The 23,376-nt window shown below is 40.4% G+C and overlaps 1 long non-coding RNA gene across 1 annotated transcript in view; it reads right to left on the bottom strand.

Moving 5' to 3' along the window:
* Positions 1-23,376, bottom strand: part of LOC145508611 (uncharacterized) — an 80,809-nt gene that overhangs the window by 5,617 nt on the left and 51,816 nt on the right. Inside the window, exon 2 of the long non-coding RNA XR_014055474.1 lies at positions 728-810. This is a non-coding gene — a long non-coding RNA (uncharacterized LOC145508611). The remainder of the gene's footprint in view (positions 1-727; positions 811-23,376) is intronic.

Genomic DNA, 23,376 nt, shown 5'->3' with positions numbered 1-23,376 from the left:
ATCTTGCTAATAAGTTTTTCATGTTTAGTAGGAAAAAAAGTTATTTATTCAGCAGTCATTAGGCAGAGTTCTCTATAAATGTTCATTATATCAAGATTAATAGTGTCACTCAGATCTTCTATATACTTAACTGATTTTTTGGGGGTGGGAAATCTAGATGCTCTAACAGCAAAGTTCATTATAATGATATATTTTAATTTTTTCAATGTCTTTGCCTACCATAGACATTTATTTTCCATACTAGAAGTTTCTTGAAGCTATATAAATTCGTTTATAGGATTTCACAGGCACAATGAATATATTAAAAAGATAGACTAGTTTATTAACTGGTTTATTGACTGATTTATTATAATCTATAAGGTGATTAATATTTAATGTTTGAGTGTTAAAAACCCTAATTCTCTTCAGAATGTCATTATTTCCAAATGAGGATAAGGCAAGCAATTATAAGAAATTTATGAAACTTCACTTCCTCATCTTTTCAAGCAATATTCCTAACATGCCTTTTCTATTACTGTTAAGAAAGAACAGAACATTGATCACTTGCCAACTTCAGTTTTCTTTTCAAAATATAGCCTTTCCTTCAATTCAAAATATTGACAACCTTTACTTTGGTTGTTTTCCTTTGACTGCTAATATACCTGAAGATCATTTTGAGGGGTAACAGAGCTCCTTATGTTTAAGATTTTTAGAACACTAAATATAATACCAAAAAATTAAAACTTACACTTTCACTTGGTTCTTCTGTTCACAGCCTCTGGAGGCACTGTTATCCACACACAATGTGCACATCAATTTATAATCTAAACACTGTCAGAAAAATAAGTGAATAAACAAATAAATAAACAGAAAAATAAATGAATAAATAAATAAAGCACCACGGTAGAGAGAGGGTCTGCAGAGCTGTCAGCTCAAAGGTCAGAGAGATTTCTGAGCTTCCTCCTCAGTTGATGAATCTCTTTTTTCCACAAAGGGGCATTTGGAACATCTCCTTGAGGGGATGAGATCAGTCAGGGACTTGCAGGATGTGTAGGTGATGGGCAGGAGAAAGAGTAATCCAGGCAGAAAAGACAGGAGCATAGGTCGGAAAGAGCCTGGTGTGTTCCATGGTCTGAGAGGACGTTGTGTCACTGGATGCAGGGAGTAATGGGAGAGGGTCACAGGGAGGGGAAGCAGAGCTGGGTAGGAGCCCCACTGGCACCATGCTATCAGGATCTGTGGGTACTGTGTCTTCTCATTTTCAGGATATTATTCTCGTGTGTCTGTTTGAATGCTTATCTTCTATTGCTAAATGAAAGAGATAGGAGCAAAATTAGGGAGAAGAATAAGGAAAATACATCTGCGCATATGCAAGAGACAGCACCACACTCTGAGCCTGCAACCTGGGGGTTCGAGGAAAGAGTGAACAGAAAATGAGAACAAAACTCCACCCTCCCAGCAAGGAGACAAAGCAGCTAGTAAGACACCACAAATCACAAATCGCCAATCCAATCCCTCAGTTCAGCTAATAATTAAGATTTTGTCTGGGCAGGCCCACGTGTGAGACAGGAAGTGGGATCCCAAGTAGAGCGGTCAGAGCCCTGGGCTCTGGTGGAAATCAGGAGGGGGCACCAGGGGAGGAACCCAGCAGAGGATGAGGGGAGAGAGAAGTCAGAGAAAACCACTGGGATTCAGCATTGCTGTTGGAATGGAGACTTCACAATACAGTCAAGTCTGGAGTGAGGATTCTTGGTGAGGACCAGGGAGTCTGTTGGAGATGGGAAGGGGCAGAACAGAGATGAGCTTTTAAAGCTGAGATCAGCTGTACTTCTCTTAGCCTCTTGCTCCAGAGCTTAGTGATAATTATCTTTGTCTTCCTATTAAAATCACCCAAGGAAATGAAAAATATATATATATATATGTCCCATCTCACAGCCAGGGCAAAGTGTGAGGCAATGGGGCCAGATGGCAGCATATTTAAACTTTTACCTGAGTATGTTAAATTGCACAGAGTTGAGAACCACAGACCTCACCTCTCCTTTGTAGGAAAGTCCAAATTTGTAGAAGCTTAAATATTACTTTCTGTGGATTTTTTTTTTTTTTTTAGAATTTCAATAGAGTCTCAAAATACTTTTTGTATTCACCAATTAATTGATTGCCTTGGAGACTAAAAGACTCAGGTTGGGTGTTTTAGTGCCAATTGAATCAGAAAAAAAATACCCTCAAAAATATATGTGTTTTTACTCTTGATGTCTTAGTATGTTTATTTACCCAGAAAAAATATGGGAAAAGTGGACAAATTTTAACCAGATATTTTTTAGCTTATGGGTATAATCTGAGTGTTGTCTGGGCTTTACTGCTATAATAATAAAGTAAGTTTTATTGATCCTTGCAGCTCTCAATCCACTGGCCATGCCCAGCACAGGCTCTCAGCTCTCATGGTCCATGATTCCGTACCCTCTCCACCATTCCTTGGGATTCTTGGAGGTGGGATCTCACGTAACATCTCAGCTACTTTCACTGTCTATCCAAGCCGTACTCTGACTTGACTGTCCCTCTAGCCTTGGTGGATTCTCATTTTGGCATGGCCAGCCTCCAGGCTGCAGCGGTCTGGAATCATCTTCCCAGGAGCCCCTTCTGAGAGCTGACCTCTGCCCTGACCCCTAGCCCCCTCCACTGTTTTCATTGCCCTTGTCACACTCCAGGTCCCCCCACCCCCACCCCACACTGCCCCAATCCCTCCTGCTGCCTCACCTCCCTGAGCCTGTCACACAGGGAGGCGGCTCAGAGCTACTGTTTCTGCTCCTCCTGTTTAATTTGCCTCCTGCACCATCAGGCTCTGTATTCAGAACTCCAATTTCTCCACTAACCACACTGGCCAAAGCAGCCTCTGTACCTTCACTGAGGTTCCTCTTGGCTCTTATTTGAACCCTCATGCTCACCTCTGCATTGTCACTATGATGTAGGAGACAGATGGTCTCTAGGTTGGACACTTACAGCTGGCCTTCTGCTTACATTTCATGGGGTATGAAGGAGTGGGATTCAGGCTGGATACTTAAACTGTTAGCATTTCCTGAGACAAGAGATAGGTGGGCTCCAGTTAAGGCATTTACACTCAGCCTTCTGGTTGCCTCTGAAATGAATATAACTACATAAACAGGGTAAATAGCCAGTGTTTGTCCCTTGTATATGCCTTAAAGTAATAGTCGTGGCAAGGACAAAGAGGGGCAAAACTCTCTTTGAGTAAAGGGTTAAGGGATCTCTGCTTCCCCCTGCCCCCCACTTTGGGGACAAGGAGGACACTACACATATGCAGAAAGGCTCCTTGTGGATCAAAACTCAGGCGATAATGCCGGATCATAATGGGTCTTGCTCCTCCCAGAAGCCTTCACTTCGAGATCCATCCTGGCTGAGGGGTGCCTGTGAACCCCAGGGGAGAGTCCCACAGTAGGTCAGGTATGGAAAAAGAAACCAGATAATTGCCCTAAAGGAAGACAACCACCTGGAAGAGCTGACCTTTACAGATGGCTTAACTGCCTTTTCACTGTGCTCCTCCTCATTAGTGGGGGGACACCCACACCCTTTCTTTCTGGGTGTGCAGCTCTGTCTCGTTTCTGTCTTAACTAAACAAATTGTCTCCCTATGTGCTCTCCCACTTGTTATTGTGCTATGTCTCTAAAAAATAAACTTTGAACCTGCATTTACAGTTTCTGCCTCCATGAAAATTGCATTTTCCACTAGGGGCAAATATCCAGGGAGAAAGAGCTTCTAGCTTCTAGCCCTTGCTGGTCTGGGGGATAGGATTCCTAGTTTTCATCCAGGCTGCCCAGGTTCAATTCCTGGGTGGGGAATTAAGATCTCACTTCACACCACCCCTTGCTGCTGCCTCACCAAGATCAGCTAGGTCCACGATGTTCGGATGTGCTTTGCCTCACAGAATGACAAATATTTTTCTCATGTTCTTATTTGCTTTTATTAGAGGATCCCTTGGTATCACTGGCAGCTTTATCCCCACTTGGCATTTGGATTGTTAGGGTCTGGCTCATGTCAGGTAACACCTGTCAAGTTCATCTAGAACAGCTGAGCCCCTCACTGGCCTTGTTTCCAGGACTTTCTCAGGAGATCACACTCACTGTCCATGGGGGACTCTCTCTCAAAGGCTCAATAGCCACACTTATCCTTTTGCTCACTTCCTGTCTGCAAAGTCATCAACTAAACAAGAACAGCAGGAATCCTCACTGTGGAAACAGGTCTCAGAGGTGGGGTGGAGGCTCCTGGCAACACCTAAGTCAGAGGTGCCGCCTGACCCCGCCTGAGAGCCACTGCCCCCGGTAGAGGGTCCCCTGCTACATCTAGAGCAACTGATTTTGAGTTATTTTACTTTGCCTTTTTTTTGGAGCAATAAAGACATTTTTACAAACTACATTGCTTGGGATTTTATTTGGATAACTTCAAAGTGGCAGTAGATCAACATCCTCATTTTATAGTTGGGGAAAGAAAACTGACATCCACATAGGTAACTCAACTAATTGAATTCAACTAATCTGTACCTGAGCATAGTCAGCAGTTTTGTGTTGGTCACTGAAAAATTCAAAGGTAAGTATAAAATGGTTTGATTCTAAAGAAATTCATATTCTAGTCTAGCAGAGGAAAAACAACAACCAGTAACAATATGCAAAACTAGCTATGAAATGAAGCACAGAGAAGACTGATTAATATTATCAAGGGTTAGAGGGGTGATGAAAATGTTGGAAGAAGTGGTACTTTAACTGAGACTTGATTGCAGAGACATGAAGGGGGCGTGACAGGCAGCGGGGATCTCTTGATAAAGTGTCCTCGTGGAGGGAATTCTGCACTCTGGTCACGGTGGACTGAGCAGTGCAGTGCTCCCTGGTGAGCAGTGTGGTGCTCCCGGGTGGGCAGAGTGGTCACAGTGAGCCTGTGAGACAGGGAGCCCTGGATGGCTGGCAAGCATCAGACTCCTCTCTTGGGACTCAGTGTCTCCTGCAGGAAGACAGTACGATCAGCCTCTCGGTTTAGAAGAACAGTCTCAAAGCTATGTGAGGGGTGGATTGCATGAGGATAGACAGGGGAGAGTCAGAGTGATTAGGAGTGTGTTGAAATATTGTGAAAGATAATGAATTTATGAGTGAGAGAATTGAGTGATACTTTGAAGGTAGAATTTATAAGAATGATCTGTAGAATCCAGGTCTGAGATTATCTCCTCAGAATTTCATCATTTTCCTCTTCCTAATGTGTTGTTTACAATGATAGTGGTCTGTGTGTAAAATTATTGTTTTAGGCCATATGGTAAAAATTTCATATCCTTGATTTTCTCTACTCTTCTCTATAGCCCCGTGTATTAGGTTACATCACGATTGTTTTACAAAGGAGGAGGTTTGTAAATGTGTTTACTCATTTTTACACATGTGTTTACACATTTTACAAAGGAGGAGGTTTGAGAGGTTAAGTTAATGTGTCCTGTGTCACAGAGCAAGGGAAGATCAGAGCTAAGGTTGACCAGGTAGCTTATCATAGTACAATAACCTAGGTAGCTACTATTATTATATAACAAACAGTATATATGAAGTAAAAATACATTAGGAAATAAAATATTCCTATTTATCTTATTGCTCTGCTTTGGTAAACATTGCCACATCAGCAAAAAATATAGCTGTATTTATAAAAAAAAAATGTCCTATGTGGACAATGAATATTGATTCTCTTCTGTATCCACTGAGTAATCCCCATTGGGGATTGTGAACTCACCAGCACTGTCTGTAGTCTCTCGTGGTCCCGTTCAGCAGATCACTTGCCCCAGGAGCATATAAAGTTTGCCAAGAAATGGCATTGCACTCATTGACACTCATGCCCTTACTGAAATTTTTGTTAATCTGCTGATCTTTTCTCTACTTCCATGCAGTCTTATCAACACACTTTCTTTTATTCCAGTGATGCATGTTGGTGCACAATTCAGTATTTTTTTTATCATTAATTCTCAGTTGAGCCTGCCCTAGAAACTCCTTGTCTTCCTGCTTGTGCTGTTGACTAAAAAGATGCACAACTTGAGAGCTGTGAGTGAAGTTTTATTTGGGGTGAAATGAGGACTGCAGCCCAGAAGGCTGCACCTCAGACAGCTCTGAGAGACAGCTCCAAAGTGACAGTGGGGGAAGTTCAGCCTGTAAGGTTTCGGTGAAGGGGGTGTTCAATACCATGAAGCACTCATTTTACAAAAGGTTTGTGTGTGTGTGTGTGTGTGTGTGTGTGTGTGTGTGTGTGTGTTTTGTTTTGTTTGGCTAGTCATGAGGATCTGATGTCACCATGAAGGGATTTAGTGCTTCTCTAGATATGAGAAGATTCAAGGACTGAGATCATAAAATCTGTTCCTAAAAACATCCAACTATCTATAGACCTGTCCTACCAGATTCCCTGGAGCACAGAGTGCCTCACTCCACCCTGAACTCCTTCAGGGGGTGTTGAAGGTCAACAGCTATAGCAGCTCAGGTTTCAATCTCCATAGAAGCATATGGCAAATGCCTTTTTTGTTCATTTATTGGTATTGCTCTTGGCAAGTGACAATTTGTAGTTGGCAGTGCTTACCATCAACTCCAAACCCAGATGCCCTGAGGGATGCAAAGATGACTCATATCCATGCTCCCTCAAAGAACTTGCAGTACAGTGGGGACATGAGCCAAGTGCCTCACTAACATTGCAAAGTCAAGAGAGTTCTGTGTTTGATAGACTTATAGGTAAAGGTGTAAATATACAGAAAACTGTCAACTAAAAAAGATGTAGAACTTGAGAGCTGTGAGTTAAGTTTTATTTGGGGCAAAATGAGGACTTCAGCCTGGGAGGCAGCATCTCAGGTAGCTCTGAGAGACTTCTCCAAAGCAGCAGTGGGGGAAAGTCAATATATAAGATTTTGGTGAAGGGGGAGTTCAATACCATGAAGCACTCAATTTACAAAAGGTTTTTGTTAGTCATGAGGGTCTGATGTCACCATGAAGGGATTTAGTGATTCTTTAAATATGAGGAGATGCAAGGATTGAGGTCATAAAATCTGTTCCTAAAAACATCCAATGATATTGGAGTCTGGTGGAATCCCACCAGATTCCCTGGAGAACAGAGTGCCTCACTCCACCCTGAACTCCCTCAGGGGTGTTGAAGGTGAACAGCTATAGCAGCATGGGGTTCAATCTCCATAGAGACAGATGGCAAATGCCTTTGTTGTTCAGTCATTGGCAATGCTCTTGGTAGGTGCCAATTTGTAGTTGACAAAACCAACCCATGTTAATTTTCCTTCAGAGCAAATTTGGTTATGAATAGATCAAAACATGGTTGTTTATGCTATAGCCGAAAAATCCATGTATATGAAACTATTACTTTAGTAAGTAGAGACATTACTTTGCTGAAAAAGTTCCTTCTAGTCAAAGCTATGGTTTTTCCAGTAGTTATGTATGGATGTGAGAGTTGGACCATAAAGAAAACTGAGTGCTGAAGAATTGATGTTTTTGAAATGTGGTGTTGGAGAAGAGTCCCTTTAACTTCAAGGAAATCAAGTCAGTCAATCCTAAAGGAAATCAATCCTGGATATTCATTGGAAGAACTGATGCTGAAACTGAAACTCCAACACTTTGGCCACCTGACATAAAGAACTGACTCATTAGAAAAGACCCTGGGGGGCGGGGCTAAGATGGCGGAGGAATAGGACGGGGAGACCACTCTCTCCTCCACAAATTTATCGAAAGAACATCTGAACGCTGACCAAACTTCACAAAACTACTTCTGAAGGCTGGCTGAGGACGTCAGGCTTCCACAAAAACTGCGCATTATCTTCAAAAGAGATTACGTGCCTAAAGCAACTCCCAGCAAAGAACCCCAGACGCTCGCATCATCCGCCACCAGCAAGTGGGGGCTGAACGGAGAGGAGCGGGCGGCATTGCCTAGGGTAAGGACCGGGCCCGAGTGCCCCGAGGGCAATCTGAGGGAGCTAACGTGAGATAGTAACCTAAACTGTGGGACAGCGAGAGAGAGAGAACTATCCCGCGAAAAGCCCAACTCTAAGGCACTGCCGGCCCGCTCACAGAACAAAGGACTGAGCGATACCAGAGGAGAGCTAGCCGGCTGCGGACCGCCCCATCCCCCGCCGGACACAGCGGGCAGGCGGGGCCCGCCAGAGCCGGAAAGGGGCAAACTCGGCTCCAGAGAGGGCACCCCCTACCAAACTGCAAACAGGCTCCCAGTTTCTAAGCAAAGACTGCCTGAGATCCTGGAGGGTCGACAGCCGCCGGGAGGGTCGCAGCCAGAGACCAGCTCCCCAGAACCGACACAAAGCACACTGGAGCTGGGCGCGCCCGTAAACCGAGGCGGGGACCAGGGAGGTGATAAGCCGCACCGCCCCAACAGGGGAGAGTGCCCTCGCCAAACTCCTGGCCGCCTGGGCAGCTCCGACCGGGAACGGCACAAGCCGCGGGCGAAACCGAGTCTGCGCCTTTGTGGAGTAACCGGGAGCCTGAACCTGAGCGGCTTAGACCTGGGAAGTGCACGCAGCTCAGGGCCCGCTCCCCGGCCGAGTAACCTGAAGCCTGAGCAGGGTAGAGGGGGAAAGCACACACGCCGTGAGCGGGGGCGAACCCGGTGCGGCCGAGACACTGCGAGCTTACCACACACACGCCAGAATTGCAGTGTTCCTTCCTCCCCACAGCACGATTGAACAAGCGAACCTAAAGAGATCACCTCCACCGCTTTGTTGCAGGGCGGAAATTAGATACTGAAGAGATCTCCAAACAGAAGCCAAATAAACAGAGGGAAGCGCCTTGGAAGGGACAGGCCAACAGATTAAGATCCCTGTAGTTAATACCGACTGCATTGAAAAGGACCTATAGATCTTGAAAAGTATAAGCAGGAATAAGGATCTATCTAAAACTGAGCAGATCCCACACTGCTCACAACAGCTCCAGAGAAAGTCCGGGATATATATATTTTTTACTATTATTATTTTTTTTTTTTAATTTTTTTTTAATTAAAAAAATTTTTTTTTCTCTTCTTTCCTTTTTCTTCAAGTCCTCTATTACACCTTTAACTTTCATTTTCATAACCCACTATTAACTTGCAAAAAAAAAAAACCCTATTTTTGAAGCAAACTACATACATATATCTTATACCTTATACCTTTTGTGTTTTCTTTTTTTTTAATGTTTTTTTTCTGTTCTACATTTTTTTACTGTTTCTTTTTTTACTGTTTTACTGTTTTTTTTTCTTTTTACACTGTTTCCTTTTTTCTTTTTTTTTTTTTTAGATTGTAAGTTTTATAAGAGTCTAACCTCTACTCTAGATTTTTAATCTTTGTTTTACATATTTGATATCAACTTTGTACATTTAAGAACCCAATCTTTAGGACCCATTTTTACTCAGGAGTGTGATCACTGGCCTGATCACTCTCTCCCCCTATTGATGCTCTTTCTTCTCCCTCAGGGAACCTCTATCTCCCACCCTCCTCCTTCTCTTCTCAACCCAATTCTGTGAATCTCGGAGGGTGTTCTGGGTACCGGAGAACACTTCAGGAACAGGATACTGCCCAGATCTCTCTCTCCCCTCTTAATTCCTCCCTTTCTACTCATGCTCACCTCTGTTACCTTCCTCCCCCCTCTCTATGTATCTCTGTGAATCACTCTGAGGGTTCCAAACTGTGGAAAGCACAGAGGGAAGTGCTTACTGGCTAGATTGCTCTCTCCACATTTGAATTCCCCTCTTCCCCTCCTGGTCACCTCAACCCACCCCCCCACCTCATCTCTCCATGTAACTCAGTGAACCTTTCTGGGTATCCCTCACTGTGGAGAATCTTTTCACCATTAACCTAAAAGTTTTATTATTGAGGCTGTATGGAAGGAGAAGTCTTGAGGCTACTGCAAGAATAAGACTGAAAGCCAGGGGAAACATTAATTAATAAGAGACCATCCAATAGCCTCCATAAATTCACTGAAACCAAGCTCCACCCAAGAGACAATAAGTTCCAGAGCAAGACATACCACGCAAATTCTCCAGCAACGCAGGAACATAGACCTGAGCATCAATATACAGGCTGCCCAGAGGCACACCAAATCCATAGACATCTCAAAAATTAATACTGGTCACTCCATTACACTCTAGAGAGCAGAAATCCAGCTCCACCCACCAGAACACCGACACAAGCTCCCCCAACCAGGAAGCCTTGACAAGCCACCTGTCCAACCCCAACCGCAGTGAGGAACCTCCACAACAAAGAGGAACTTCATACTACCAGAATACAGAAGGGCCACGCCTAACACAGCAATCTAAACAAGATGAAAAGGCAGAGAAATACTCAGCAAGTAAAGGAAAATGAGAAATGCCCACAAAGCCAAACAAAAGAGGAGGAGATAGGGAATCTATCTGAAAAAGAATTTAGAATAAGGATAATAAAAATGATCCAAAATCTTGAAAGCAAAATGGAGTTACAGATAAATAGCCTGGAGACAAAGATTGAGAAGATGCAAGAAATGTTTATCAAGGACTTAGAAGAAATAAAAAGGAATCAATATAGAATGAATAATGAAATAAAGGAGATAAAAGACACTCTGGAGGGAACCAACAGTAGAATAACGGAGGCAGAAGATAGGATAAGTGAGGTAGAAGATAGAATGATGGAAATAAACGAAGCAGAGAGGAAAAAAGAAAAAAGAATCAAAAGAAATGAGGAAAACCTCCGGGACCTCTGGGACAATATGAAATGCCCCAACATTCGAATCATAGGAGTCCCAGAAGAAGAAGATAAAAGGAAAGGCCATGAAAAAATACTCGAGGAGATAATAGTTGAGAATTTCCCTAAATTGAGGAAAGAAATAGTCACAGAAGCCCAAGAAACCCAGAGAGTTCCAAACAGGATAAACCCAAGGCGAAACACCCCAAGACACATATTAATCAAATTAACAAAGATCAAACACAAAGAACAAATATTAAAAGCAGCAAGGGAAAAACAACAAATAACACACAAGGGGATCCCCATAAGGATAACAGCTGATCTTTCAATAGAAACCCTTCAGGCTAGAAGGGAATGGCAGGACATACTTAAAGTAATGAAAGAGAATAATCTACAACCCAGATTACTGTACCCAGCAAGGATCTCATTCAGATATGAAGGAGAATTCAAAAGCTTTACAGACAAGCAAGAGCTGAGGGAATTCAGCACCACCAAACCAGCTCTCCAGCAAATGCTAAAGGATCTTCTCTAAACAGGAAACACAGAAAGGATGTTTCAACACGAACTCAAAACAACAAAGTAAATGGCAACGGGATCATACTTATCAATAATTACCTTAAATGTAAATGGGTTGAATGCCCCAACCAAAAGACAAAGGCTTGCTGAATGGATACAAAAACAAGACCCCTATATATGCTGTCTACAAGAGACCCACCTCAAAACTAGAGACACACACAGGCTGAAAGTGAAAGGATGGAAAAACATATTCCATGCAAACGGAGACCAAAAGAAAGCAGGAGTCGCAATACTCATTTCAGATAAAATAGACTTTAAAATAAAGGATGTGAAAAGGGACAAAGAAGGACACTACATAAAGATCAAAGGATCAATTCAAGAAGAAGACGTAACAATCATAAATATATATGCACCCAACATAGGAGCACCACAATATATAAGGCAAATACTAACAAGTATGAAAGGGGAAATTAACAATAACACAATAATAGTGGGAGACTTTAATACTCCACTCACGCATATGGATAGATCAACTAAACAGAAAATTAACAAGGAAACACAAACTTTAAATGATACAATAGACAAATTAGATTTAATTGATATTTACAGGAGTTTCCACCCCAAAACAATCAATTTTACCTTTTTCTCAAGTGCACATGGAACTTTCTCCAGGATAGATCACATCCTGGGCCATAAATCTAGCCTTGGTAAATTCAAAAAAATTGAAATCATCCCAGCCATCTTCTCTGACCACAATGCAGTCAGATTAGACCTCAATTACAGGAAAAAAACTATTAAAAGTTCCAACATATGGAGGCTAAACAACACGCTTCTGAATAACCAACAAATCACAGAAGAAATCAAAAAAGAAATAAAATTATGCATAGAAACGAATGAAAATGAAAACACAACAACCCAAAACCTATGGGACACTGTAAAAGCAATACTAAGGGGAAGGTTCATAGCAATACAGGCGTACCTCAAGAAACAAGAAAAAAATCAAATAAATCAACTAACTCTACACCTAAAGCAACTAGAGAAGGAAGAAATGAAAAACTCCAGGGTCAGTAGAAGGAAAGAAATCTTAAAAATTAGGGCAGAAATAAATGCAAAAGAAACAAAAGAGACCATAGCAAAAATCAACAAAACTAAAAGCTGGTTTTTCGAGAAGATAAACAAAATTGATAAGCCATTAGCCAGACTCATCAAGAAACAAAGGGAGAAGAATCAGATCAACAAAATTAGAAATGAAAATGGAGAGATCACAACAGACTCCACAGAAATACAAAGGATCATAAGAGACTACTACCAACAGCTATATGCCAATAAAATGGACAACTTGGAAGAAATGGACAAATTCTTAGAAAAGTATAACTTTCCAAAACTGAACCATGAAGAAATAGAAGATCTTAACAGACCCATCACAAGCACGGAAATCGAAACTGTAATCAGAAATCTTCCAGCAAACAAAAGCCCAGGACCAGACGGCTTCACAGCGGAATTCTACCAAAAATTTAGAGAAGAGCTAACACCTATCCTACTCAAACTCTTCCAGAAAATTGCAGAAGATGGTAAACTTCCAAACTCATTCTATGAGGCCACCATCACCCTAATTCCAAAACCAGACAAAGATGTCACAAAAAAGGAAAACTACAGGCCAATATCACTGATGAACATAGATGCAAAAATCCTTAATAAAATTCTAGCAAACAGAATCCAACATCATATTAAAAAGATCATACATCATGACCAAGTGGGCTTTATCCCAGGAATGCAAGGTTTTTTTAACATCCGCAAATCAATCAATGTAATACACCACATTAACAAATTGAAAGAAAAAAACCATATGGTTATCTCAATAGATGCAGAAAAAGCCTTTGACAAAATTCAGCATCCATTTATGATTAAAACCCTCCAGAAAGCAGGAATAGAAGGAACATATCTCAACATAATAAAAGCTATATATGACAAACCCACAGCAAACATTATCCTCAATGGTGAAAAATTGAAAGCATTTCCCCTAAAGTCGGGAACAAGGCAAGGATGCCCACTTTCACCACTACTATTCAACATAGTTTTGGAAGTTTTGGCCACAGCAATCAGAGCTGAAAAAGAAATAAAAGGAATACAGATAGGAAAAGAAGAAGTAAAACTCTCACTGTTTGCAGATGACATGATCCTCTACATAGAAAACCCTAAAGACTACTAGAAAATTACTAGAGTTGATCAATGAATATAGTAAAGTTGCAGGATATAAAATTAACACACAGAAATTCCTTGCATTCCTATACTCCAATATTGAGAAAACAGAAAGAGAAATTAAGGAAACAATACCATTCACCATTGCATCAAAAAGAATAAAATACTTAGGAATATATCTACCTAAAGAAACAAAAGACTTATATATAGAAAACTATAAAACACTGATGAAAGAAATCAAAGAGGACACAAACAGATGGAGAAATATACCGTGTTCATGGATTGGAAGAATTAATATAGTGAAAATGAGTATACTACCCAAAGCAATCTATAGATTCAATGCAATCCCTATCAAGCTACCAATGGTATTTTTCACAGAACTAGAACAAATCATCTCACAATTTGTATGGAAATATAAGAAACCTCGAATAGCCAAAGCATTCTTGAGGAAGAAGAATGGAACTGGAGGAATCAACCTGCCTGACTTCAGGCTCTACTACAAAGCCACAGTCATCAAGACAGTATGGTACTGGCACAAAGATAGAAATATAGATCAATGGAACAAAATAGAAAGCCCAGAGATAAACCCACGCACATATGGACACCTTATCTTCGACAAAGGAGGCAAGAATATACAATGGAGAAAAGACAATCTCTTTAACAAGTGGTGCTGGGAAAACTGGTCAACCACTTGGAAAAGAATGAAACTAGAACACTTCCTAACACCATACACAAAAATAAACTCAAAATGGATTAAAGATCTAAAGGTAAGACCAGAAACAATAAAACTCCTAGAGGAAAACATAGGAAAAACACTCTCCGACATAAATCACAGCAGGATCCTCCATGACCCACCTCCCAGAATATTGGAAATAAAAGCAAAAATAAACAAATGGGACCTAATTAAAATTAAAAGCTTTTGCACAACAAAGGAAACTATAAACAAGGTGAAAAGACAGCCTTCAGAATGGGAGAAAATAATAGCAAATGAAGCAACAGACAAACAATTAATATCAAAAATATACAAGAAACTTCTGCAGCTGAATTCCAGAAAAATAAACGACCCAATCAAAAAATGGGCCAAAGAACTAAACAGACATTTCTCCAAAGAAGACATACAGATGGCTAACAAACACATGAAAAGATGCTCAACATCACTCATTATTAGAGAAATGCAAATCAAAACCACAATGAGGTATCATTTCACACCAGTCAGAATGGCTGCTATCCAAAAGTCTACAAGCAATAAATGCTGGAGAGGGTGTGGAGAAAAGGGAACCCTCTTACACTGTTGGTGGGAATGCAAACTAGTACAGCCACTATGGAGAACAGTGTGGAGATTCCTTAAAAAACTGGGAATAGAACTGCCATATGACCCAGCAATCCCACTGCTGGGCATATACACCGAGGAAACCAGAATTGAAAGAGACGCGTGTACCCCAATGTTCATTGCAGCACTGTTTACAATAGCCAGGACATGGAAGCGACCTAGATGTCCATCAGCAGACGAATGGATAAGGAAGCTGTGGTACATATACACAATGGAATATTACTCAGCCATTAAAAAAAATACATTTGAATCGGTTCTACTGAGATGGATGAAACTGGAGCCCATTATACAGAGTGAAGTAAGCCAGAAAGAAAAACAACAATACAGTATACTAATGCATATATATGGAATTTGAAAGATGGTAACGATAACCCTATATGCGAGACAGAATAAGAGACACAGATGCATGGAACAATTTTATGGACTCTGAGGGAGAAGGTGAGGGTGGGACGTTCTGGGAGAATAGCATTGAAACATGTATATTATCATATGTGAAACAGAACACCATTCCATGTTCGATGCATGTGACAAGGGCTCAGGGCCGGGGCAATGGGATGATCCAGAAGGATGGGATGGGGAGGGAGGTGGGTGGGGGGTCCAGGAGGGGGAACGCATGTAAACCCATGGCTGATTCATGTCAATGTATGGCAAAAACTATTACAATATTGTAAAGTAATTAGCCCCCAACTAAAATAAATAAATTTATAAAAAAAAAAAAAAAAAAAAGACCCTGATGCTGGGAAAGATTGAAGGCAGGAGGAGAAGGGGATGACAGAGGGTGAGATTGTTGGATGGCATCACTGACTCAATGAACATGAGTTTGAGCAAACTCTGGGAGCTGGTGATGGACAGGGAGGCCTGGTGTGCTGCAGTTCATGGGGTTTCAAAGAGTTGGACAAGTCAGCTGCTGAACTGAACTGAACCAGTGAAACTATTGGATTGGCCAGAAAGTTCTTTTGGTTGTTTGTTGAGGTCCTTTAATGGACCAGAACCTGGTGGTATGGAGTCAAAGATAAGAAAGTAAAAGAAAGAAAGAGGCTGATAGTCTCTGGTTTATGCAGAAAACCAATAAAACCCTAAGACAAAAGGTTTGCACCACTTATGTAGGCTCAGGGGCCCTCTTGAGGAGGTCTTGAAAGCTTGGGCAAGTAAATAAGCTTTGGCGGGCCTCTGCACTCCAAAGAACTAGCCTAAAGGAGAGAGAGAGAGAGAGAGAGATGAAGAAAGACATGGGGACCCAAGCTCTGATGGAACAAGGGTATTTTATTCAACATAGTGGGGGTATATATACTGTTTTACAAGGTAGCTTTTTCAGCAGAGATAAGGATCAAAAATCTTACAAAGTATCAGGGAAACACAAGGCTAGAATTCATGTCAAAGAGAGAGGGTTGTAAATAATCACTTTCCATATCAGAAAGGAAGAGGGTCATAAATAGTTACTTTTCACTGTATGGAAAAGCTAACAAAGGAAATGCACGCATTCCTCAGTCCCCAGAAGCGGCTTGCCAGCTCCTCTTAATCCTTGAATATTCAAGGATTAGTAAGGAACAGAAGAGAGGAATCATGACAGATCAGCACTCAGGAAGCCTCCTGTTAAATGCTCCCTAACAGTTGTTAAGTAAAAATAAAAGACACAATTTTCTTTCTCATCAAGAACTTTAATGAACAGCATATTCACTGTTTGTTTCAATACCATCTGCCATTTTTTAGGCAACTTCATAATTTCATCTTCCCAAAGCTTTTTATCTTTTTGAACAAAGAACTCTTCCCAGTGTTTTTATTACAGTCTTCCAAGGTATTAAATTGTTTTCCATTTGAATAATTTCTTAAAGAAATAAATGGAAATCTTAAGATAAAATGCCTGGTGAATATTATATCTTAAGATGAATAAGCTACGTGTGAATGGATCAGAACTTCCATGCCAAGCTGGGAAGTTGGTCATCAAGCCTGGTCATCAAAGAAACATTTGGTCTTGTGTTATCCTGATGGAAGATTAAGCATTATCTGCTGATTAATTCTGGAAACTTTTCAGTTAATACTGCTTTCAGTTGGCTCAATTGGAAGCAGCACTTGGAATTAATCATTTGTTTTTTTGGAAGGAGCTCATAATAGGAGACTCTTTTCCAAAGCCACCATATACACATACACCTTCTTTGGTTGAAGATTGGCCTTTGGTGCGGTTGGTGGTTGTTCATTTAACTTGCCCCATGATCTCTTCAGTTCCACGTTTCATTGCCCTTCACAATTTGTTTAAAAGTGGAATGTTTCCATTATATTTAAGTAGAGAATTGTATGTGGAAATACAGTCAAGAAGATTTTTTTCACTTCACTTATGCAGAACCCTAACATCAAAGCAATGAACATACCCAAGCTGGTGCAAATGATTTTCAACTCAATTTTGAGTACGTTGGCTATCTTTCACAGGGTATAACATTGCTTGTTTTCCGTGAATGTCTCAGTTTGATTGCTATCACCTTTGACTGGTCTATCTGACCATGGAACATCATCCATCAAGAAATCTCCAGCATAAAACTGTGCAAACCCACTTTGGAAACATTTGATGAATCACAACATCTCTGTACAATGCACTGTCTTTTTTTTTTTTTTTTTTTGCCTTTTATTTGCAGTTTTATCTTTCTTGAAATGATGACACATAACACCCTGTAAATGTTGTCTCCCCCTCCCCATCTTCAATCTTAGAATGGCCACACAAAAATTCACCAATTTTAAAAGGTTTATTTTAAATGCACACTGATGTGATAGTTGTCACAATACAATCTAATAAAAATTGTTTTGAATGAAGTTAAAGACAACAAAGCACTACTTACAGAAAAACTGAATGAAAATTTTGGTCAATTGAATACATCATTAAAATATTACATCACTACTGCTCCAGCCAGGAGAGAAGCCTGAAGCAGGAAAATGAAAGCAGAGCAATGGAAAGACTGATCAGGATTCATGAGTCTGGTTTTGCTTCAGTCTATTTGTAGGCTCAACAATAAACTCTGCTCTAAGAATCTGTGTGGTATCAAGATATGTGTAAAATAATTTTTCATATTCTCTTACTTCCAACAAATAATCAGTATTCAAGAAAGGGAAAAACTTGAATTCTTAAATCCATGATTCAGACACTTGCAGCTCTTTGTAAATCATGCCAACAATGCTGACAAACATGACAATTCAGAAATTAGTAATAAATAAAGCTTGTCATGGCTTCCCTCATAGCTCACTTGGTAAAGAATCTGCCTGAAATGCAGGAGACCCCAGTTCAATTTCTGGGTTGGGAAGATCCTCTGGAAAAGGGAAAGGCTACCCACTCCAGTATTCTGGCCTGGAGAATTCCATGGGCTCTATGGTCCATGGGGTTGCAGAGTCAGACACGACTGAGTGACTTTCGCTTCAAAGCTTGTCCACATTCAACCCATCAGGGGGACTTTTTGGATCATGTGATATTTGACACAGCTTCTAGAATCCTAGGTGTATGGAGCTAGACACAAAGAACCTCCTACTTTTCACGGAAGTAATATTGAAACCACAAGTCATAGGGTTACAGAGCTCATCTTCAAGCTATGCCCCATTGGGTTAACAGAAACTGGTGACTAACAGACTGCCATGAGTTTGCCTTACAGAGCAGCAGATAAGGAAAAACATGTTGAAAACCTCTCTGCTTGTTGAGAAGATGTTTCCATTGATGAAACTGGGGTTAGTTATTTTTTCTGTATTTAACTGTGTACACTCTAAGCTTCATATAGCCTAGATAATATATCACAAGGCTCCTTAACCACCTCTGTAGATAAAGCTTCTGTCTATGGGTCACTGTAGTAATAGGAGGGGCTAAATTTATTTATTTCCAGGAACTTTGAGTTTGATCCTGCTCAAGTCCAACCAAGACTGGTTGGGACCCATCACCCCTAAAACTGGATTTGATGACTTACCTTTTGATGTCAGAGGGCCTAAAGCTCCATTCTCTGATCACGCTAAGTGCCTCCATTTATTGAACATGCACCTCAAGAAGAAACTTGTGATCCAGATATGACTGGAAAGAACACTGATTACCTCACTTTTCCTCTACCTGTCAATCACCTTACCTTTTGCCTAAGGCCAGGCTGCTTCTTTATCCCATAGATATCTTGGGCCCTTTACCTTCAAGAAGGTGGATCTGAAATTTGTTTTTCTGTCTCCTCACTTGGCTGTTTCATGAATAAACTTTTACTCAGCTGAAAAATGTGGCATCCATTTTTAGCTTGATGTGCATCAGGGTAGCAAACCTTATCTTTTAAAAATTTTCATCTTTACTGACATATAATTGACATAAAACAGTAAGATATTTAAAGTGTACATCAGGTTGATTTGAAATACATATAAATGTGAAAAGATATCCCCCATCTAGTGAATTAACATATCCATCTCCTCACATATATCTTTTTGTATGTGTGTGAGAACAGTTAGATTTTACCCTCTTAGCAAATTTCAATTATACAAAACAGCATTATTAAACATAGTCACCACATTTTACACTAGATCCTCAGAACTTATTCATCTTATAATTGAATCCTTGTTCCCTTTTACCAGCCTCTTCTTGTTTCCCCCATCCAGGAAATCATCATCTTTTTCTCTATTTCTATGGATGTAATATCTGAGGCAGTTCTGATTCTGTGTGAATGCATGCTCAGTCGTGTTTGACTCTGTGACCCCATGGACTATGGCCCTTCAGGCTCCTCTGTCCATGGGATTTTCCAGGCAAGAATAGTGGAGTGGGTTGCCATTTCCTCCTCCATGGGATCTTCCCAACCCAGGGATTGAACTCCCATCTCCTGAGTCTCCTGCATTGGTAGCCAGATTCTTTACCACTGAGCCACCTGGGAAGCCCTGAAGTTCTGAAGGTTCCCTCAGTCACAAAGTTGCTTTCTCAAGGTCATACCTCCAATTGTGTGTTATTGGAAACATGCATGGTATATAGCTCCATGCTATGTAAAATCATTCCCAACTAACAATGGATCAGGTTAGCAGGCCATCTCCCAGAGGACTTACAGGGTAGCATCCACTTAATCTGAGAATTAATCATGGGATTGATCATTCTCAACTTAGATCAATTAATTTGACACCACACAAAAAGAGTTCTATTTACTGTTAGAAGGTGGATTTTAAACTAAACCCATATACTGATATGTAACACTTGTCACCAAGGGAAATTACGTATTGTCAGAAACAGATGGGATATACTTTTATAGGATAACATGGGTTGCTTCTGCACCTATATAGTTCTTTTTATGTTGAAAAGACTAGCCTTAAATTGTGACCCTAGTCTAGTATAAACAGCCCCAACAGCCCATCACCATGGCAACAAATGTTCCAATTATGACCTATGCTGAAAGGAAACTCTGGTCACATGAATTATTTTTTATTTTTTAACTAGTTAATTAACTTGCCTGAATCTTAGTTGCAGCATGTGGTCTACTCTCTGGTTGCAGCCTACAGGCTTAGCTGTTCTGCAGCATGTGGGATCTTAGTCCTCTGACCAGGCATCAAACTCACATCTTTTGAATTGGAAGGCAGACTCTTAACCACTGGGCCACCAGGGAAATTCCAAGATTTATTTTTTAAGTATAGGAATACAAAGAACTCTGATGCCAGAGCTATGGCTTCATTTTATAGTTTATGCTTTTAATTATGTGGCTGAGATTCAATGAGAATGCTTCTACAGAATCAGCCTCTAGTAATTCAGGCAAGATTGTTTCATCTTCCATTACTTGCTCATTATGAAAAGACCAAAGTGAAAATATATGGTGAAGTACATTTGATGGAACACTTAATAATCAATTCTCCACAGGAAAAAAAGCTTTGAAGCAGGAAGCACTATTTGCCCAATCAAAAATAGTAAGCAGTTCTAGCCAAGAATGGCTTTGTTTGAGGTTTTCAAGGATTCACCATAAGTGGATGAACTTTTCATTTGAGTCCCATCTGTGATTTCTGTAATTTCCTTCCAAATTTCTGGCTGTTGTGCAAGATGTGGGGTTAACTTACAGCATCTCACTCACTCTTTGAGTGGTGGAGATCACCAGTTTTAGAGTTTATGAATGAAAGCAGGGGCTGCGATCCTGCAGTGAGAGAGAGAGAGAGAGAGAGAGTGTGTGTGTGTGTGTATCAATGATGTGACTTATAGATCAATCGGGAGAAGCTTTGAGATCTTTCAGAAGAAAATGATTGGGTAGCAAATGTTGGTTCACTTACTGGCTCTGCCATTGACTCACCAAGTAAAATGTTTAAGCTCTGAATGTTAACTTCTTTTGCCTTAAAGATGAATCTCTATTTACTACCTTCTGTTAATAATAGAAAAACTGAACCAAATGGGGTAACTTTTAAGCCCAACTGAGACTGAATTGTTGTACTGTTTCAGTTCTCCCAGAAATGGAATCTCAAACCACTCAATCAGGAATCTCCTGATCAGCACTAGTTAAGTCACCTGTCTTAGAGACCCCCTCCTCTCTGTAAAAGAAAGTAATCCTGCAATTACCAACAAGCCTAGTGTAACTTCCTGGCTTCTGCTCCCTTCTGCATTCTTCAGCTCTTGGAGCTCCTTTCTGTCTGCAAGATGGAATGGTACCAGACTCATAAATCACTGATTAAAGCCAACAAGTTCTTAAATTTTGCTAGGTTAAATTTCCTTTGTTAACGCTTTGAAAAAATTCAAATAATTTGTCAAGGTATATAGCATCAAGTCATGTAAGTACATGTGAGAGAAGATCTGTAAAATAGCTACATGTTAAGCGTAAATTATTCAGCTGAAGCACTTTTATGTGAATAAAGGCTCAACACAGGTCCTGGGAAGAAACAGTGTGAACTTTGACCTCCTGGAGAATGGTGCCCTGAACACAGGAAGCAGACAGAAAAGCCACCCTTTATTACCCATGAATTCCCAGAAAACAGTCCTGTGGTCCTGTTTGAAATAAAAAGGCTTTTGTCTGGAGTTTTTTTAAGAATCAGCCTGAGAGACACGGATCCAAGAAGCACGTGACTTGTGTTCTGCCAGACTACAAAATGGGGAAAGTTTATAAAGGCAAAAACCTCCAGGGTTACATACGTTGTCAAGAAGTTATCAAGAAGGGACTTGTTAAACAAGGACTGATTTGAGTTTAAAATGAATATACAGTTTTGAAGGTGGGAAACTTTGAAACTACAGGGTTGTAACTGGTGGCTGCTGGGCAGATGCTGTTTGGAGAACGACTAGTAATGCCTTTGAGTTTGATGCAGCTTAGGAAACTCAAGTTCTCAGGGATTTATTTGAAACCTCATTCATAAAGGGCACCCAAGTCTATATGGACCCCTGAAGCATAGTTACTCTGTTTTGATTTTTAAATGGATTTAAAACTATCATCAACTGAAAGGGAGCTCTGAAATCTCCTTGTTTACAGGATGGTTGGGCCCCACATGATTTATTCCTCTTCACGTGTACCCAGTGGTGGATGCCTAACATTTCACACTGGCCACAACTGGAGACAAAATTCAACATTTAAGACACATCAAAAACTGAAAGGGGAAAGGAAAGAGGAACTAGATGATACCAAGAGTGCAGACCAAGATGGAGAGGACTAAAATGGAATGAGGCTGCTTGATGTGGGGATTCATTCCACGAAGTAAAGAAAACCCATCTATGTACCCAGTTCAGTCATCAGGATGTCTTTAGTAAAGCATCTCTAATTTCACAGTGAAAATATAAAATAAATAATAAGTATGATGAGATGGTTGGATGGCATCACCAACTCAATGGACATGAGTTTGAGCAAACTCCAAGAGATAGTGAAGGACAGGGAAACCTGGCATGCTGCAGTCAATGTGGTTGCAAAGAGTCAGACACAACTGGGTGACTGTGTGAAACACACACACAAAACCTTTAGAACTATACACAAAAATGCTCTTATGATGTCAGAGTAATGAAGAACTTTAAAAGACAAAGTGGAAACCATGAAGAAAAGATTGATAGATATAAAACATGTTATGATTAAGAATGGCCCATTAAAAGACATCATAAAAAGAATGAAAGAAAAGACATGAAGTAGATGATATGTGCCATCAATATAAAGAAGTTCCAAAACTAAATAATAAAAGATGTGAAAAAGACATAAGCAGTTATTTCACAGAAGGTAAAATATGAATATCCAATGAAAAATTTAAAAGATGGTCAAGCTCATTGGTAATAAATTGAATGCAAATTGGAATCATAGTCAAACACTTTTCCACATGCCACAGTTGAGTAAACATTTTAAAATGGCAGTAAAAATATTGGCTCAGATATAGAATGACGTAAACTGTTGTTTTTGGTTAATAGGTATATCAACTGTGTTCATTCCCTAGGCTTTATTAATTCTTACCCAAGCCATAGAGCAGACACATGTGAACTATGTCTACAATAGTAATGGGCACAGGAAACATTACAATATCATTAATAAAAGGCCATGGCTGGTAGTTTAGTGGTAAAGAATCCACCTGCAATGCAGGAGGCAAAGGTTGTATCCCTGGATTAGAATGATCCCCTGGAGAAGGGAATGGCCACCCACTCCAGTATTCTTGCCTGGGAAATTCCATGGACAGAGGAGCCTACCAGGTTACAGTCCATGGAGTTGCAAGAGTCGGATAT

Source organism: Giraffa tippelskirchi, chromosome 6 (assembly GCF_054371585.1).
Source record: "Giraffa tippelskirchi isolate mGirTip1 chromosome 6, T2T-mGirTip1v1.2.pri, whole genome shotgun sequence".
Taxonomy (NCBI): domain Eukaryota; kingdom Metazoa; phylum Chordata; class Mammalia; order Artiodactyla; family Giraffidae; genus Giraffa; species Giraffa tippelskirchi.
This window is presented reverse-complemented; position numbering and strand designations above follow the sequence as displayed.